Source organism: Sander lucioperca, chromosome 12 (genome assembly GCF_008315115.2).
Source record: "Sander lucioperca isolate FBNREF2018 chromosome 12, SLUC_FBN_1.2, whole genome shotgun sequence".
NCBI lineage: Eukaryota > Metazoa > Chordata > Actinopteri > Perciformes > Percidae > Sander > Sander lucioperca.
In genome coordinates this window covers 6,692,922-6,710,329 of record NC_050184.1, presented here as the reverse complement: position 1 = coordinate 6,710,329, position 17,408 = coordinate 6,692,922, and the positions used below count along the sequence as shown (strand labels likewise).

The 17,408-nt window shown below is 40.5% G+C and overlaps 1 protein-coding gene across 1 annotated transcript in view; it reads right to left on the bottom strand.

Annotated features, from left to right (window-relative positions):
- The window catches only part of casz1 (castor zinc finger 1), a 189,320-nt gene that overhangs the window by 132,875 nt on the left and 39,037 nt on the right, over positions 1-17,408 (bottom strand). Inside the window, exon 3 of the mRNA XM_036008580.1 lies at positions 14,289-14,374. The gene's annotated coding sequence lies outside the window, so the exon portion shown is untranslated. The remainder of the gene's footprint in view (positions 1-14,288; positions 14,375-17,408) is intronic.

Sequence of the window (17,408 nt, the reverse complement as noted above, 5' to 3'; positions counted from 1 at the left end):
TTGTAACAACATAAATTGTTCAGCCCTTGCTCAACAGATTAGTCAACAGAGCACACAGGTCAAACAATAGATGCCCCAGTTTATCTTTCACGAGAGAAACACTTGTGAAATTACATAGAAAACTAAAATAAGAGACACTACAGTATGAAGGCATATGTGACAGAAGCTGTTTTCCATTACATAATGAGGAGTTAAGTACTTCTTTATATGCTACTATTTATTTCCTGTTAAAAGACACATTAAATCACGTTTAATCATTTCAAACTGCAAAGCCATTGGTGAAACGCCAGCATACAAAACTAGGAAACCCTTAAACAGAGTAGAAAGACTGGGCAGTGGACAAACTGTATCAGCAAAGGTATGATAAAAATGTGCCTTTCAGCCACCATAATTACTGCTGCCAATCCAGACTGATTTTATAATTCCAAAATCCTGACACTTCACAAAGACTCTATAATTGCATTAGGGTGGCCTTTCACACTTCAAAGGTCTATTAATATTTTTTTCCTCGGACCTGTCCTGAAATATATCTCTTTTTTCCCCCTGAAAGCCACCTCATGAGAAGATGTGGAATTTTTCATGAAAACATGAAAATATCCACTTGATGACCACTTACTCTCCTCTCCTTTCTGCCCTAAAAACATCCCAGAATAGAGCAATGATGTGGTGCTAAATACACAGTGAAGCTTAAAGAATTTCATAAATGGATTGAGAGAGGATAGTTTCAAGTCCTAGAGGCAGATTTAAGAGCTGTAAAGGTCAAAACAATAACTTTCAACTAACTGCAGTATGAAACCTCATACGCAAGAGTGAAGACTGATTTGCCTGGCACCAGCTTTGGGCGCCTTTTACCGACAATAATCCTGATTGTAAATCTAGTTTTTAAATATATTAATTAAAGGCGGCAGGTCTACATTCACCCGCAATGCTTGCCAACATTCCCTGTATCACTCTAGCCAGTTGTAGTAGTCTAAGATATTCTGGTCAATGAATGGTGGACAAACTACTGTGGACTTTTGGCTCAGATAAGTTTCTTGGCCAAAAATGTGTCGCTACCTTGGAGCATTACTGCAGATCAGAACCACTGCTGCAAAGAGAGTGCTGATTTCTGGCTAGTGACTCGCAGCCAACCACCAGTGGAAATACTGCCTGTCTACCGCGGATGATAAAAAACTGCTGGAAACCAACAGGCTGAGCAAACTAGTAATACCTGTGCTCTAATGTCCTGACAATGCCAACTTGAATCACTATTAATGCAAACACGTTTCGCTAGACAGTTCTTGTCAGATCTTGTTGATGACACCAGTACAGAAGGAATGTCCCAATATGTGTGACAATGGGCAGCTTAAAACTTTCTTCAAAATGTAACCAAAAGAAAGAAAGTGGATTTTATGACATAAATGTAGCTAGCAAGGCTAGCATAGTTGATAACGCTCACAAGCCACTTTATAGGGAAGTTTGATCTTTTGCCTGCTTCTCCAAAGTGCACAAAATTGTCATATTCATCTGGTCTTTTGAAATGGGACATGCAGTATCTATACTACGTGTGTGCCAATTTCTCAGGAAAACATAAACTTGTTTTTAGTAGGCAAATGTGAGAGACAGCTTATCTCACAGGCAGATACACGTGGTCACGGCTAAACTGGCCTGGAAGACGTTTCGTCATTGAAAGCATCACATGCGATGCATTCTGGTTCATGTACTGTCAGACCTGTAAAACAGCTTCTCTGTGAAGAAGAGTACTAATTTCTCTTTCAATATGAATGGCAACAGAGTGGTTGTAGTTTTAATAAGTAGTCAACCACCAACACAGACTGGATGTCCATACAGTTAGTGGCAAGACTTTTCTTGAAACATACATTTTGGAGTTACCATTACATTGTTTCACAATACATATGAGATATTATGGTTCAAATATTAGTGATTGTCAGTTATTTGTTGTGAATACAAAGAATTGTCTCAACAAGCTAGACTTAGACCAACCATCTCATGAAACGTGATAAAACGAGATGTTTTACTGAGGCAGGTGCAACATGTGAAAATCCTTCTGAAATCTGATCAAATACAACCACTAAACCATAAATTATAACGCGTGCATGCCAATACAGTCTCCAAGTCCTGTACAAAGTAAGCTCCAGTGTTTATCTCTTGAGTGAATCTGTCTTGTTTGCCTCTTCAGTGTAAAGGCACTTGTCATGACTTGACCATTTTAGCTCCTGTGGCAATAAGACATAAATGTCACATCACTGCTGCTGGGTAATAAATAAATAAGTAAAATATTGTTGTTTTAACTCTGCTTTTGTGAACGGAAAGTTTGCAAAGATATGTGTTGAGTGATCTTCATGACTGTTAAATCTTTATTTGTGTGGTTGTACCCGATGACAGCAAAATGCAAATTCTCTTTTCACGTGGATTTTAGCCTTCAGGTGTTTATGAATAAAGACTTACAGCATAGCGTCCATTCGCAGAGCTGGAAGTCAGTAATGACATTCTGAAATAAAGTTCTTTAGCATATTGCTTTCTAGCCAAGTGACAGCTTCAGATCTGCTCACTTAAGAAAATTGATGAGATCCATTGCCAAAATGGTGCCCTTGACAGACAGTGAAATGATGGCAAGCGTTAAGTTTTATGTGATGTAGTTGACTCCAACATAACCATACTACAAGCTCTGATCAACTAGTCAATCCATATGGCATCCACAGAAACTGCTGGCATATTTTTCTTTCTCATACACAAAGAGACATTTAGTTTTAAATGCAGCCTCTCTTCATTTAAAAAGCAAGACTATTGTGCTAAAAGTTGATTGTCTGTTTACTCTAACTTGAGAAGTATCACAAATAGGGATACAAAAAGAAATCTAACAGTGAAAACTCCCATTTATTAGGTTTAAAACTTCAGCTGCCTGATTGTTTTAGATACACAAGTGCCACACATTTGGGACTCAAGAGGAAGGGGGAGTGGCAAAATAGCATTTAAACAAACAGACAAACATAAAATATTTCTGGAAGATGCTAAAATCCCTGCAGAGCATAAAAAGCACGGGGCTTAACGATTTACTGCAGTCCTCTTATCTTTCATTACTGACGAGTGAGAGGCAAACATATTCTATTTTCTGCATTTCTGTTCTGATCCCAGTCCAACTCCATTAAACAGTTTAGTTTCAGAGGATGCGTCAACTTCATTCTCAGAGCACTGCTTGAATTTGAAAAAAAGAAAAAACTCTCTCAGAAATTAAGTTCTTTAAGACCATCTTTCCCCTCTTCTGTTCTTAATAAGAGATCCGTCTCTATTTGTTTTTTTTTTCATAAAGCTGTGCAATGTATGAAAGCCCTGGAATGAAAGCCAGTACAATAGCATTATGGAACAAAGGCAGGAAGGAGATTGAGGGGAAAAACAGGGGGAAAATGGCATCATCTCTAAACTTAATGAAACAGCATCCTTTCATTTTTTCTAGTAATTATAATAAAGATGGAAAAACATAATAAACGTCTCCCTGCCCCCACCTGCTAACAGTAATTATAATAGACTCAACAATAAATGGTAAAGCAGCACAGAGCTGCATCTTGGGAATTCTCAGGAGTCTGTGGATTAGCTTGAAAAGCCTGAATGATTAAAATACACTAATTAAAATTTTGTGTTCCTTGGTAACTCGTCTTCCAGGGCCCCTTGTGCTGGCAAAATGGGAATAAATGCGACAAAAGCAAATACTCTTTTGGACCTGAATAAATAAACAAGTCTAATCAACTTAGTGTTTTTACAGAGCGAGTTACATAAAAACTTCCTTGATGACCTTTCCTCACACGTACTTTGCATCCACCAGGACAATAGCAAGAATATTTTGACAATATTGTTCTAATCAAGCAAGACTTGCCAGACATACCAGACAGGTTAGATGTCCTATTACACTGCTTTTGATTATGTAGTTGAGCTTCATTGTGACTTCTAATTGTTATTAAGACAAAGTTTGACAGTTGCTTTCTGCCTAAGAAAAACATTCAAGCTGCATTGTTTCAGAATTATACAGTACTGCTGTTAATGTTATCCACAAGAAAACAATCGCTGCAGTACATAGTGCAGAATATGTAGTGTTCGGAGATAATGAAATACATTATAGATTTTAGGAGTTTCTACATACTGCCTGGTATTTATATACACCATATGTGTCATGAATAAGGCAAGTGCAAGCTTGTTTAAAACTCTGAGGTGGAGTGAATCTATAGTTAAAAGATCAGACTGGGAGGGATCAAAGTACTGGAGGTTGCATTTACAGTCAAATAGCTGCCATACACAGAATCCAATATCACTCCTTTTGCATTTATTAGGTAATGTTCTAAAATAGGCAAAATTATATTGGAAAGGTGTTTTTAAAAATCAAATGCCCTTGTCACTTTGTGAGAAACAGACTTTTGAAAGAGTTCCTCTGCAGGGGCTTTCCCCATGGTCTCCCTCTACAGAGAGCAGGTGCTGAATCCTCTTATATTATGCTGTCTTTGCAAATAATGTCAAACTGTTGTTTAAAGTCAGCAGCAACAAGATCGTAATATGAAGAAGAAGAAAAAGCCCCCACCTTTCAGTTGTCTCCTTCTCTTCTGTACCAATAAAGAGGCAAATCAGTACTATGGTACAGTAGCATGACTGAAAAAAAAAAAAAAATAAAAAACACAACGGAAAATGTATTGGCCACACGTGAGGCTACTGATTTTGAGGGTGGTGGTATCAACTAATAAATTCATTTGTTTTGACTATTTTAGAAAAAAAAAGATAACACATTAATTCAGAACTGCATCATTCCATCTGGCTGCATGGGCTGCTCTTTGTAATAACATTTTCCTGACATTCGTCCCCGTGTGTAGCCACAGTGAAGAAGACGTCATGGCTCTGGGTCTTTCAGTCAGTTAGTTTGTCTGTTGTGAACCCTGTCTGGTCACTGGGACTTGGCCCCTTTCTGCCACGGCGTCAAAATAGAGCTGTGCTTCAAAAACGCTGTAATCCCTGTCGGTATTACCGAAGAGGCTAAAAAGATTCAAAAAGCCTGCTTACAAATTTAATTACCTTTGCAGTTAACCAGAGCTTAGCAGCCAATGACCTGATATTTCCACTGAAGACTAGCTAAGGGGGGGATGGATTGGAGACGGACGCGTCGAGTGGGCCAGAGAGACTGGCAAGCGCGGCAATCCAGGGCGGCTCATAGGCATCCGGTGGGCATACTCAGTGCCAGCCAGGGCAACAACAGCACACATGTGGCCCTATCTTCTGCTGGAGTGCAAATTAGATACAGTTGATTAAAATATTGAGTCATTTCACAGTCACTGTTGGGGGAATAAAAGGAGTGTGAGTACTGAAAATGTGCTGTGGTGTGTGTATGAGCATGTTTGTATATATGAGACAGAAAGTGAGAGAGAGAGAGGAAAGGGGGACTGTGGGAGGAAGAAAGACCAAGCTCTCCTAAATTTGAACAATGAACACATTTCTCATTTATATAGATTCCCTTTGACAAATATGGCCTTTCCCAAAGGACAACTTTGAAACACCTCTACTTGCAATAGCAGAGAAGTATGAGCAATCAATCAGTTCACAACAATATAACAAGAGTTGGGAAAAGCAGCATGCAGTTTCGGATACTTGTGTTCATGAGCAGCATGTTCCACAGGCATCGTTTAACATCCCTGTCCCCCCTTTGTCAGGAAAAAAAAAATACTGTTCACCAAAAAAGTGAATATGACTTCTGCCTTGCTGCAATATAACAAAGGGAAATTAACAGTTTGGGGTTGCCCTGGTAACCTAATTGCATCACAACACTGCACACAGGAGCCAAAGTAACTGAATTTTGATGAAAAGGCGGTGATAATTTACGGCATTGAGAAATTAGTTGCCGTGGCGACGCGTTAATTACATCTCAAATTAACAATGCAAGTGTAGTGAAATTAAATATAAATCATATTTTCTGCATAAATTACAGGGGTTGATTAGTGCGGGCGCCAGGAGAGAGAGGTTGAGATTCCAAGGGCCTCTCTCTCTCTCTCTCTCTCTCTCTCTCTCTCTCTCTCTCTCTCTCTCTCTCTCTCTCTCTCTCTCTCTCTCTCTCTCTCTCTCTCTCTCTCTCTCTCTCTCTCTCTCTCTCTCTCTCTCTCTCTCTCTCTCTCTCTCTCTCTCTCTCTCTCTCTCTCTCTCTCTCTCTCTCTCTCTCTCTCTCTCTCTCGACAGGGACTGGATTACACCAGAGGACACAACTCAACCTGAGCATGTTTGCATTTTTACAATAAATTAATCATTGCAGGGCAAGTATGGCTGGCCTGGCATATTAGTGAATTTGCATGTTTTTGTGTTATATGTGTCTGCAGCATGTGTTTGTCAGAACAGATTTTTTGCAGACACATTTGGTATATATCTGTAGATATAAATTTGGTATAAGAGAGATCATTATATGTGCGTGTGTCTGCTTAAGGGGTCATTTCGGCAATTCAGCACTTTGAATCCATTTTTAAACTCCCTACACTCACGTTCCATACAAGAAAAACTTTCCCCAACTCTGATGCATCTCTGTTAAGTGCTGCATAATGCCTTCATAAGTGCCACGTAAAAATCTATTATCGGTCACACCCAGTCTTATTAACACAATGCTGAGCGCACGCAAATGATCCGATTTTGATGATTATTGAAATCCAAGCCTTTCAAACTTCAAAGGTGTGCAAGATGTACTGTATGTTCAAAACAGAGCATATGTACAGTTTCTCTACTCATGCATTATGCCAGTGTGTGTGTGTGTGTGTGTGTGTGTGTGTGTGTGTGTGTGTGTGTGTGCGTGCGTGCGTGCGTTAAGGAGTATGTGTGTATGTGGGTGTTAAACTGTTTATCTGAGGTTTGTGAGGGAAAGACAGAAGAAGGGAGACAGAAAGCACAGCAGAGAGGGAAAGTGAGTTTCTCCTCCCCACGATTCCTCGTGTGACCCAACTTCCCTTTAAGCATCACAAACAAGCCTCAGGAGTGATGTCAAGGAGGGAGGGAGGATGGTGGGGGTGCTGAATTGAGAGAGAAAGCTGAGTGCAAACACAACAGCAACAGGAACCAACTTGAGCCATCTAAATTATTCATACACCAGATGGATACGTTTCCCCAGGATTTCACACTAAAACACAGCTATTCAGCTTCCCTACGCGTTACTTTGTCTATTCAACGGACGGCGCCAGGAATCAAGATAACTATCACTTTATCTAAATCGTTTCATGTCTGATTCATATCAACTTTGAAGAGTGGAAGCCCCTCGACACCGTGATCTCACGTTTGTTCTATTCCACAGGCACAATAAAGGGGGAACATGTTCTCTTTCCTCTATCTTCAAAGATGTAGGCACTGCTATGACCTTGTCTGAAGGATATTATACAAATCAGAGGGTCCTTAGAGACGCATGTCATGTATATCACTGACTACACCTCACCCGTATGATGCGCGCTTGTAGGCAGCCCAAAGGTGCTGGGATTGGGGGAACAAATAGCATTATATTGTACATCTACAGTGATATTTTTTACCACTGTGCCAGCACTACTCCTCAAACCAGCCTTACGTGACTCAGTCCCTCAGATTTAGCAGTAAAAATCTAGACTTAAAAGAAAATCCACTGTTTGTCCAAAATTTCAGTTCAGCAACAATTCATTTGTGCAACCATAACACAAACCATAATAGATGGGTGTTGATAGCTTAATGTCCTAGCTTGCCAATGGAAGGATTATCATTTTGTACACTCCCATGAGAAAAAATCCTAAATCCTTTCACAATGCTCAATTCAAAGACACTGTATTTATAACAACTTGATGAAGCTAACAGTGCCAAGTTTTGATATATGAAAACAATCAACATACTGTAGCCATTCACAAAGACAATCTATGGCCTCTGTCAGTTAAGGATTCCACTATGACATGTAACACACTTGTTTAAAAACATAAATATTATTTTTACAATATTCCTACTGCCACAGCTATTAGCGGGCAGCAAACTAATCACAAAAAACGTATCCAACCCCACAATATTTTGTATGTGGCATGTGGCATTGCACTCCCCCCCATCCCCTGTCAACAAATTCAACTTTAATGCGAACTGTCCTGCCTCCTTTCATAGAAAGTTACTTCCTGTGCTGGGACGAGAAGGTTGGGATGACCTCAGTCCCTGGGGTGCTCCTCTGCCGTACTCATCCTTTTGTGGATGAAGATGAGGACTTTTAAAAGGACAAGACATCATTAAGAGAATAAGTAGCCTTTCCAGTGGTTTTTGCACCACCACCCCTGGAAGTAATTCCGATGCATTTATACAGAACTGAAAGTGCTTCAGAGAGTGTAGGGGGGGGGGGGGTTAATGGTGCAGTAATGTCTCAGCCAAAGCATAGTTGTCCTCCCAAGATGGTCCAAAAAATTAACAATGAGACTGACCAGTTTGACAATTTAAGAGGCAGGAGAAGTGATTAAAAAAAGGGTTTGCACTGAAAGTGCCTAAATTCAATAAAGTACAGTTCTATAAGGTGATGCAATATAACAGCCTGAATGGATACACTATCTACACGAACAAATGAATTTTATCAAAATATCACGTCAGTGTTTGACACTGAAACCAGAGATGGTGAAATTACATTTATTTATGTAAATATCTTATACTGTAGGTAAGAAGAGAAAATGTCAATAAAAATAAGTCAGGACTTGACAGTATCAAGCTGTAAAGGATGTGTTTGTCATCTTCCCTCATTTGGCTTTCTCCTTCCTTCCTTCCTTCTCTTGCGCCTCCTCTCACCTTTCAGGTTACTGTCACTTGCAAAGTGCTAAAAATCTGAAAAACACAGCAGGCCTCCCAGGCATCTCAGCATCCATCATATTATGCTTATGCCACAGGCAGATGACTGCAGGTGTTGCCTGCCCAGCACCATGCAGGCCATATCAAAAATCTGCCATCATCTTGAAACTTGGATCGATAAGCCAAATAAAATCAGTTTCATATGTAGTGAGGTTCTCCTAAATGTCATATAACCTACTGCATGAAAAAGGAAAGACCTTCCCAACAAGTTTAAATAAGCCCTGCAGGATAATGCTGGCTCTCCTGGGGGAACCAAAAGCTGATGGCTTTGAAACAGGAGGGAGGGTATTTTCAGCGGGGCTGCCCAGCATGAGAGATCCTGTATGTCTCACAGCTGAGCTTGTTTTATTGAAAGGTTGTTGGAAAGGCCCTGAACCCAAGACATCAGTGGTCATGTTTGTTTGGCTTAAAGAGGAGCAGCATTCAAAAGCTTCACTAAAAAGAACAGTTCAAATAGTCAGGGTACAGCAAAGAAAATGAGATGGGTTAGTGCCCATAGAAAACTTGGACACATGTGCAGGGAAGATTTGTAGAAATTAATAAAACGGCCTCAATATAGCTTCAATTACAACCTCCTACAAATGTGCACAGCACAAGCATAGCTTCACTGCACTGTGCAAATAAGTGTCAAAACCAGTGCTGTTATCAGGTAATGGAGTCAGAGGAAGAGAGAGGGCCTTAGTGAACTTGACACTCCCATTAGGCCCCTACTGGAAAGTGCAGTATTTGATCAGTAGATGGGAATTGAGCAAAAATGAACTGAAACTAGATCCCACATGACTTATTTTCCTGTTGGCTCTCAGCTTTAGGTGTCATTCAGACTTAATAAAGCTCTCCAATTTTCATTTTATCACAGAAAATAGACTGGGCAAAAATAAAATCAGTCGGTTTTGCCTTAATGGAGCAAAGTAATGGCGAGGTGAAACTGACACAACACATTTTGTCCATAGTAATACTATCAAAATGAAAGCATATTCACTTCTGGAGGTTTCCAGGAATCAATTCAAACTGAATATTGGCCTTTTTAGCAGACTTTATTTCATAATAATTCCAACAAATACAGCACTTTGGTAATAGCCTGTCACCTCGGGTGATAGCAACACTGCTATTTCACCCTATAGAGTTACAGTATTCTCTAGCCCACTCTGAACCTCCTCCACCAACCTATAACTCTTATTTTATTTCCGCACTTTATACATTAGAGGTACATTACACCCATCTCAGTAGATAGGATGAGTCCACTTTTACACCCAGGTGTTACATTGCAAGGTTAGGTCATTTGGATGGCTATGACCTTTGATGGCTCCGTCTTGGATGAAAATGATCTGGTGATCTCCGCACTGACATGCACACAGATGCCCTTGTGCTGTACATTCAGACTATGGTGATAAGGCCAGAGCAATTCACTTGGGAGACATTATGGAAATATTCATTTGGGAATTACGAATTACAATTAGAAAGTAAGGCCACATTTCCCCATCTTTGGTATGATGGGGTTTGCATGGCTTCACAGTGCATAGGGCTAAAAAGCAGTCTTTACAAGAACAAGATTTACCTAGATTTTTCCTGGATTTTTCTTTAGTGGAGCGTAGCTATGGCTGGCATGTTTATCATTCCAGTCTTCTTTAGAGAATATTTTGCTTTTAAAGAAGTAATTAGATCAAGTAAAGTAAGAGGAAAAAATCCAACACTGGGTCCCAAGTGTTCTGGTATGCGTAATTATTCTGAGAAAGACAGATGTTAAATTGTGTATGCCCATCAGCGCTAAGACTTTCTGAAGATTTATCATTCATGTAAATCATGAATAATATATTTCCTTGTTTAGAGAAAATGCTACATCTGTTGGTGCATCATTTACTACTGACTGCAAGAAAAAAGCACACAAATCTGACCTATTAAAGCCTGTTTCCGACACAAAGAGTGGACATACAATGTGAATTGACAAGTAGCGTGATTTGTATAGTAAACTGCATGCAATCACGAGATTACTTTTTTTTTTACAAAGTAAATATTGCTTCACTATCACTCACCTTTATAAACTTATAGACTGCTCTTCAACTACAACGACATGAGTATCAGTGTTGTACAAGGTTAAAAATAACATCACACAGCTAAATTCCTCTCTTTAAAAGCAACTAAATTAAATGTATTTCATGCACATGAAGCACACTTGTGCTTCTATTTTCCGCAGATGTATGAATAAATAAGTTAAAACAGTCAAGCAAGAGTTAGAGTGTCATGGGGATCACAGACGAGGCAATGGTGGTGGCGGAGGTCGAGCCACAAGCCACCGGGACGGTAGCGTCTCCAATCGCCCCTGGCGACCATCACGTTGCCATGCTCCGGAACAGACAGGCCTGCTCGCACAACAGATGGAACTAATGATGCGAAACAAAAGAGATCATTTCACCGTGGTCCTCTAGGAAGCCGCAAAGAGAGGCTTGGAAGTTTGAATGATGGGACCAGGGGACTTGCATGGGGTTAGATATGGGTAGCCTTTTTTCCTGGAGGCGCTCAGATGAATAGGAAAAAGGCGCATTAAAAGGCAAGTATAAAAAATAAAAGAAATGGTAATCAAGTTCTTTCTTCCTTCACGTTCTGCTGGGGATCCCCGGTAGAGATGAGTTTTGTTTTTGATTTTTTTGGGATTAGGGGTTCCTGATGAATATTGAGTCACGTATGGGTGATCAGACCTCTGTGTTCAAATTCTCATGAATGAAAAAAGGATGAGCTGCCAGTTCTGCAACTACAGTTTCACAACTGTCTTAGTCAAGTTTTTACAATAGCTCTCTCTTTATATTGTACCATATTTAATTATCAACCAGTTTTACAAATAACCTCAACAATAACTTAATAGAGTAATTACAGTAAATTATTCTCTACTGTAGTTGGATCATTTTATTGGACTTGTTTCAGTTTGATAGCTATACTTTGCTGTATAATTTATCTTGTCACGCTAAGAAAAAGGAATCTCAATGCCAAAGTTTAAGGCAAAATTATACAAGACCTTAATATCAAAACTGGTCTGGTGAGCAAGGTTGTAAAACGTCTTATAAAGTAGAGCTACGTATGTGCACCATCCGTTTTTTACACTGTGTTAGATAACAGTTGTAAACAAACTGCTGTGTCCTGAACTGACAAAAACAAATCAAATTTGAGCTGAGGACATTTGCATATCCTGAGGGATAGGATTAGATTTAGAGGTCATCTCTTTCGAGCCAGTCCTTCAGCAGACGCCAATGTAATATTTCTATGTCAAGTACATTCAATCGAAGCCTATGTGAGCCCACTCTGTTTTCCAAGTCAGACAGTCAGAGAGAGGGAGCACAGTTCTTTAAATACAGTATGTGAACTGAGAGACGCCAAACACCTTGGGATAGGATTTAGCCAGGATGGAGCGGAGTGTTGCCCAATCCATGCCCATCCACACATGGAAGGGATCACTGGGAAAAGTTCAGCTCCGACACTGACACAAACAGCGGAGCAAGGCCTGTATTAGAGTCAGGTTAGCAAAGATAACACTATCAGCCTGATCCCCATGGGTACCAAATGCCGGGCCTTGCTGGCAAATAAAGCTACAGTGTCTTGACTCCTTGGCACATTAGCTCTGATTACAATGACCTTCATTATATCAGCTACCCTTATTACAACACGTAGAAGGCGTCTTTCCCCTGGGCAAAGCACAGTGGGGGAAAGAGTAAAAGAAAGCGGTGAGATTCACTTGTAAGGCTTGAGCTGTGAAAACCAGTGCTCAGACCTAAACTGTAATGTAATGTACAATTAGCACCTGTGAAAACACTCTTTTATTCACACCTGCTGACCAGTCACTTCACTTGAAGAGAGTTTATGGACGTACTGTTAAGTTCAAATATAACTATACTGTTTCGCTGAGTTGTGTTTTAAATATTTACAAAAATCTGGACCACTCAGAGGTAACAGTAATTGAAATATGAGAATTTGTTTGGAACTATTCTGAAATCAACGAGTTTTAAGAAATGCTGATTTTTTATAGAAACAGTAATTCAAGATATTCAAACTAAAAACTCAAAGTTGTCTTACTGCAGCTTTCCACAGCAAAAATTACCTCACTGTTACTTTAATGTCTTACTGATCCTTTGTTCCTTAGAATAGCATATCCAGAAAGAACCACAAGTATATTGATTTAAAACAATTTCTTACGGATTTCAGTACTAAATAACATGCTTAACTATTCAAGGATTAACCATTCCACATCCTGTGTGCACAGACGAGCCCTGTTTAATATGTAACAATGTTGTTAACCTCAATTTCCTTCCCAGTCTGCCCCTCCACAGGCCACATTGTTAGCTCGAGCGAGCTCTTGGCACACGTTACTGCTGTGGTGGTGACTCTCATTTAGTCTGACCACCCTGCAGGCAGGGGGATTCTCTCCCACAGCCCTGCTCATCCCTCCTTCAGGCCCCTGCTGTGCATCTCGCCCTCCCTTTTTGCTGGCAGGTGACTCAAAATAGCAGACGTTGCCCTGAGAGAGCGGCTTCATCGCATTCACTTAGCGCTGCCAAGACACCCTAACACGGGATGAGCTTAGCTGTGGGGGTTCTGAGGACCATCCCTTCAGCCAGCAGGAGGGCGCAATGTTTGTTTTTGTGCTGAGATGCAGAGCGTGTTGCAGGGGGAGGAGGGGGTGAGAGGGTGCAAATCAGCTTGTTTTGGATTAAGAACAAATCAAGAGATTTTACGAATTACAAGATGCGCCTCAATAGCAAGTTCAAAACAAGAACACCTGTAGGAGGCACAGTATAACAACCAGTGAGTGATACTCTCACCCTTGCATTCACATATTTTTTTTCAAAGTATAATTCCTGAGGAAGAATAGCGGATACAATAGCAATATAGCCAAGAGTGCACTTAACAGAATCAGAGTTTGAGCCATGTTGATCCCCTATGACAGTATGTTAAAAAAAGCAAATAAAATTGTAACTTAATTATAGATTTATAATGAGCCACTGCACCACTGCCAAAAACAAGTCCCATACCAAGGCAAACAGGCACCTGCTGAATGCTCTCTGCTCGTGGGTTTTCATAGCTTAATTAATCTAGGCCTTGGGGTATCATGACTCGTGCGTGCTGCTTGCGAGACAATTAAGTTGTTCCTCGAAACAGAGGTGCAACTTCAACATGGAGCAGAGACACTAATACTGCATATTACAAGCCATATTTTGCGAAAGTAAAGTCAATGATCCAATAATTTCCCACTGATGGAAACTGCTTTGAGAACTGTTTCAACAAACTGTCAAATGCTTTTTCGTACAACTAAATTACAAATCAATTAGTTTGACCTCTCAATGATGGCAAACCAATCCAGCCCCTATTTATACTTGAAATGTTGTTTTACCCATCACTGTCTTACCTATTGAACACATATGTTCAGTACAAATTGGGTGATGGGACGCGAATATAAGTTTAAGACTCACCTTCCTGTTGAACAATGTGTGCCAAAGCTGAATCCGGTGAGGAGTTATCGCCTCTGCCCGATGCTCACTCTACTGCCATCTGATTTCTGTAGATAAACATAAAACAGCTGTTTACCATCACATGTAGTTTGTTTGAAATGAGATATTTAAAGCACTTAATCTTGTCCAACAGGGGAAAACAAAAAATCCTGACCGTCTTTCATCCAGGTATGACCAAGGCAGCATCTCCTGTGTTTGGCCACAGCTGGTTAAAGTAAAAGAAGAAAGGAGTGTTTTTTCTATGAAGGTCCAGCAAATGAAATGTCATCTTTAAAAAGATGCTACTTTGTGTTTCTCAAAATTAAGACGACATCTCCCATAAACCTCATTCTTCCTGTTGCTGGTTGACAAGTGAAGTTAAGAAAAAGCTGAAACGATGCAGCTTTGGTATTCTAAAAAATTAGAATTGTAGTCTGAAATGTGTGCGAGGCGAGCACAGTGTTTGTATGTTTATTGAAAAATCTAAATGAATGCGGTAATGATTTATTGATGTAAAATACAACAGAAATAATTGGTGACCATAATGAATTAGGACAAAAGTATGAAAATCCTGTGACTGCTAATTACCAGTGTGAATGAGCCTGATAACTAAAAGAGAAAAGGTATTAAATGCAATAATTATTACTATTGCTAATTACATTTCCAATTATGTCACTAATGAGAACGGCTTAATTATCAGCACATTGGATAAATAAGACTTGCTTTCTACCGTTTGTGATGGAGGTGGTGATGTGGTTACGACATCAAGGGCGAGTCATTTGACCAAAAACACACAAGATAAAGCTGTAAAGTCACAGCAGCAGAGTCTCCTAAAATGTGATCAAATTTATAGATTTGACCATGTCTTTTGCCCCGTGTGAAACTTAATCTCTTATCAAAGTTAACATAGGACTGGAGTTAGGCCTCCTAAGAGTTGCCTTTATTATATACTTAGGGTCCTATCTTGCACCGGGCGCAGCGCAAAGCCAGTTTAAGACCGACGCAGTTGTCAATTTCCCGTCCAGCGCCCGCGTCGTTTAAATAACAAATGCACCTGCGCCCATCTTTGCGCCCGTGGGCGTGCTGGTCTTAAGGCCCTGACACACCAACCCGATAATCGGCTGTCGGACAGTCTGGCGAGGTCAGTGACTCGAGTCTGTTCGGTGTGTTCCGTGCCGTTGTCCGTCAGAGGAGCTGTCGGCCTTCATTTTGGCCGACCTGACTTGCTGGGTCGGAAGGCGGGCAGTCGGACTCAATGACCAATCTGATTGGTGGAGTGCTAACCCGGAAATGACAAGCGGGTTTGAGCGTGACTAAGCCTCTCAAAATATGACGAAAATCTTTTAAACTGACCTTTGTCGATCTGAAATGAAGATAGAATCAGCAACTGCATGGCCTATTACTCGCTTAAAATGTTTTCAGAGACATGTTTCGGTGAACTATCTTCGTAAAATATGGGATCGTATTCCGAACGAAGCCGTCATTATGCCCGGTTGAAAAATCTGGGAGCAGCCAGACCCACGTGACGCGTTCGTCCAATCAGCTGCCAGTTTTCATTTTTTGGGTGACAATACAGATTAGTGCCGCCTGCTGTTATGGAGACATATTACATCTCACGCACGCGCAGAATGTACTCTCAAGTCGGCGTCACTTTTGTGTGTTCTGAGGCACTTTTTTTACCTTGGGGCGGCAACTGATCAGTCCGACTGCCTTTTCTGCCGACGGTCGGCCGTCGGGTTGGTGTGTCAGGGGCTTTACAGGGAGGTGTGTTCAGGTGAATTCTTGGTGTATTGCTATCTTGAGGCAGCGGGAAGTGATCGCGCCAATGACCAACAAAAACCTGGTCTAAAGTCAATAGCACAGCATTTCATTGTTATTTTAACAGCAAATTAGTAAAATGTGCCTAGGCTTATGCACAGCGTGCACATACTATGCTTGTTACACACACACAGGGAAGCGCAGCAGCACACAAACATGCAAAAGATTACAAATAAAAATATTACGGTGCAAATCCGCCATCATAATAGCAATGCGCCAAGGTACAAACGTGCCTGGCTTTTAAAGGGAATGGGAGATGACACTCTGATTGGTTTATTGCATGTTACGCCCAAAACACACCTATGAATTAATGAAGACACTAAGTACAACCCTTTTGAACCATGCGCCCAGCGCACAGACCCTTTCTTCCACCGTCAAACTAGCAAAAGTGGATTTGGACACGCCCTAAACGCACCAGCGCCATGCGCTTCACGCCGTATGCTTAGATCGTTAAAATAGGGCCCTTAGTGGTTATGGTGCAATTTTTTTAACAAATAAACAGCTGTATAAAATACCTCACTGTTTTATTAGAAATATTTTACTTATTGCCTTCTTAGTATAAACTGTTTTAGTTGTCTTAAATCAAGCGAAAGAGACACTGTCAGGCAGACAGACTGGTAGAAATATACTGTAAATGTGGAAGCTCAATTTGTTATATACTTGTTTACTTCACAAAATGCTAGGTTAACAAATGTACCAAAAAGTTGTACCTACAGATAAGTCAACGAGGCAAGTCTTCCTTGTGACAAGTTACGGGTCTTCATTCAATGGAGTAGGCAATTTAAAAAAGCAACATGGTTCAGCTAACAAAAATATGAACTCATGTACTTTTCATCGGAAGAACAAAGGGTTGTTACAACATACCAGAGACTTAAAGCACAGCTTATGAGCTACTGTAGGTTAGGAGAGAGTTTAATATTCAATAACTTTTAAAATGAAAAAAATAATATGATAGTATGTTTGGCAGAAGCCAGGCACAACTCTAGAGTTCACTTATTGCCTGCTTCGGACAGTATATGATACACTCATCTATATTGTGCATCTGAATCTGTCAACTGGTTGATGACACAATCATAACACCCCTCCTCACTGATCCCCAAACAGCCCACCTGCGACCCTCCTCCACAGGGCAAACTGCAGCCCATGTGGTTGTCAAAACATTGCTGTATCACACTCTGAGAGTCTCAAAATGCTGTTGATATTTCTCGCATTCCTTAAGGGCGTTGCTCTACCTTTAGGAGAGAGGAAGCGTTGCCGAGGACCATGTCTGAGTGCCAAGTAAAT